This window comes from Cupressus sempervirens, chromosome 10 (assembly GCF_028749045.1).
Source record: "Cupressus sempervirens isolate cs-2001-9-10 chromosome 10, ASM2874904v1, whole genome shotgun sequence".
Taxonomy (NCBI): Eukaryota; Viridiplantae; Streptophyta; class Pinopsida; order Cupressales; family Cupressaceae; genus Cupressus; species Cupressus sempervirens.
Window position 1 is genome coordinate 785,357,938 of NC_143127.1, and position 3,164 is coordinate 785,361,101.

At 37.0% G+C, this 3,164-nt stretch overlaps 1 pseudogene across 1 annotated transcript; it reads left to right on the top strand.

Moving 5' to 3' along the window:
* The first annotated feature begins 793 nt into the window (after positions 1-793).
* Positions 794-2,679, top strand: LOC149536247 (protein CDI pseudogene; annotated as a pseudogene). Its single transcript, XR_016356763.1, has 2 exons — positions 794-934; positions 1,345-2,679. The product of XR_016356763.1 is annotated as a protein CDI pseudogene (transcript).
* The last annotated feature ends 485 nt before the right edge of the window (positions 2,680-3,164 follow it).

Sequence of the window (3,164 nt, forward strand, 5' to 3'; positions counted from 1 at the left end):
TCTACAAGTTTATACAACAACAATCACCCCATGGTTGTAACCCTTAAGCATTTGACCAACACGATTTGTTCTTTTGTTCCAAGAAAATTAGTGTACAATACCACAAAACAGGGCAATTGTAACGAATTTTGAGAAACCCAAAATCTAAGAATTACTTTAAAACACTACAGGGACAACAATTCATGCAATCAAAGCTAACACTTTATAACCTAAAATTTAAGAAAAAAGACATCAAGAATCTTTTAAAAAATACATCAAGAATTTAAAAGCATTTATCATCAACTTACAATTAAATTTTAATGAACTAATTTATAACTTAAAGTTTAAAAAATGATACATCAAGAAATTAATAAAAACATTTATCATCAACTTACATTAAAAAAAACTAATTAAAATGGTGAAATAGGTTGATTGAGAAGCTATCTCATAGAGATTGTGTTTAACCTTGTAGAAATTAAAATTGTTTTCTTGTAAATTCATTCTTGTTCATCATAAATTTGAAAACCAATGATATGCACGTGTTTGTCGATGAAGAGCTTGTGGTCTTGTAAAGCATTACTATAGCTGCCTTAGGTTTGGCACACAGTTAAACATTACTTCCTACCATATAGCCATTTCCTTAAATTATCAAGCCCTGTGACAGAACGTCATTGGTTTCCTCGATGCCACCTGTCAATTTCGTAACTGGCACAATGCACTAAGATCCGTACAAAAGAGACCTTAATCGACATAGACAGAAATAAATATCATGTGGTTTTAGAAATCTCCCGTCAATCAAGCAACAATTCCAACAGTCAGCAAACACTTTAAAAGCTAGGAGATTTCGCCATCGAATCCATAGGGGGTTACACTTTAGAGTGATTTTCATTCAAGGGACGACATTTGAAGGGAATGTTTGAGATTGCTGACTCCAGAGACATCGAACAGTAAAAGAGTGAGTCCCCAATTTTCAGATCTCCTTGCACATTGGTCTTTGCACACGGGTTTTAGTTAATTTCCAAAGTCGTAGCTTTCTATACCTTTACAACAATTTTCTTTGAAACTCCCTCAGAATTATAAGCTGTGTATGTTTTTCTTGTTCTTGTGATGAAAATGTTTTCTCATTTCTGAAGAATATTTGTGTAAGATGTGTACTGTGCACTTGTATGCGTTCGAAAATTAGTTCCGTCGATTTTAAAGCTGTAAAAATACAAATTGATATGGGTTATTGATTCTGTTCTTTTTGCATTTCTCGTCATTGCAACGGTACGCAGTTTCTTGTTTTTGGAAGAATTTCTATCTTTCGTTGGAAATTGTGTGTGGATTAAGCTTAATTAAGTTGTGCAATATTTTTGTTTCTTTCAGAAGCGTTGATCGGCTTCAACCATGGTGCTATTCCATCACTACATTAGAAAAATCTTGCCAAAAGCCTTGCCACCTTTAAGCTTCATGCAGAATGTCGCCAGATCCAAGCTGTGGATGCAGTTATATAGCACAGGAAACACAGGATCTCAGGCCTCTGTTCCCAACTGCCTAGCTCTGAAGCTAATCTTCGGGGTCGCTGGGTTAGGGTTAGGTTTAGTAGCCTCTTCTTCCTATGCACTAGCAAATATTCATGATAATGATGACAAAAATACAAGTTCACCCGATTCGAAGCCTTCTTCTAGTGAAAATTTACTGGACTCCACCAAATTGATTGGTTTTGTGGTGACAAAGAGTGGGCAAACCCTAAACATGCTCAAAGTCTTGTAGGCTACGATCCGTGAGAGGACGCGACCTACGAAGTATGCCTCCAGTCAATCCTAGAGCACACAACAATTCCTGTTGAAGTCATTCCCATAAAACAATGAGATTTGCGCAATGCAGGGCTATACTGGCGAAGCCATTGCGCGACAGAAAGCACAGAGTTTTCTTTCACTCATTTTTTGACTCCTTTCTTGGCCGGATTCGATGGCTGGGTTGTTTTTGTGGACTGTGACTTTCTTTACACTACAGATATAAGAGAATTAGCCGAGCTAATAGATGACAAGTACGCAATTATTTGTGTTAAGCATGATTATACCCCAAAGAGCACTACAAAGATGATGGAGCTGTGCAGACTATTTACCCTCAGAAGAATTGGTCGTCCATGGTTTTGTACAATTGCTCGCACCCAAAGAACATCGTTTTGACACTGGATGTTGTGAATTCTTAGACTGGTGCATTTTTGCATAGATTCATGTGGCTGGATGATGGTGATATTGGCTTCATTCCCTTTGTGTGGAATTTTTTGGTTGGCCATAATGAGGTCGATGACAAAAATGAGTTTCCTAAGGCAATTCATTATACTTCAGGGGGTCCCTGGTTCGAGGCATGGAAGGATTGTGAGTTTGCCGATCTATTGATTAAGGAGAGGGATGAGTATGTTCAGTCCCAGAGGATTCAAAAGGTTATTCAGGATGAACTGGTGAGCTCGATGGAAGATAGAATGGATGAGAAATTTAAGGAAATCGAGAACAGGGTTGTGGATCTGGAAGGGAGGGTGAAGGAGGTCAATGTCAATGCTTTGGAGAAATTGTTGTCTTTTAACATGAAGGAAATGGTTCTTGCTGATGCTAATGTAGAGGGGGTGAAGGTTAAAGAGCCTTCACTCAAGTCTCTGTAGATTGAAAGTATGTTTATAGCAGATTTATCAATTCATTGATCAGTCAGTTTGGAGAATTTGCAGATTCATTATTTCATTTATCTTCATTCAGGAATTCTTTAATTGTGCCATGGGTTCTTTTATTGTGCCATGATACCGAGCTAATCAATCAATGGCACAGAGATCTGATCTTTGCTATTTGAACCTTGCAATGAAGTTCATTGAATTTTCTTTATGTGTCCAGTCAGGAAACATTTATTCACTAGCTCTTTCATGACAGAATTGGTTCCCCAACAATGGGCATTGCCAATGTTATCCTCCTGCTACAAGGTTTTGGTATGGCATTGTATTAGCTACAACATTTTCAGGAAGAATGGACCTATATTATCATGATTTACTATAAAATTTTGTAGTAGGAGTTGAAGGTAAGGCCTTGTATTTAGGTACCTATAGTGTATTAGGTATTATGATTTTGATTCTATGCATCATATTCAGGTATTAGTAATGGAGTTTTATTTCTAGAAGTAAATATAGAATGGAATATTTTGTTTACATCCTGCAG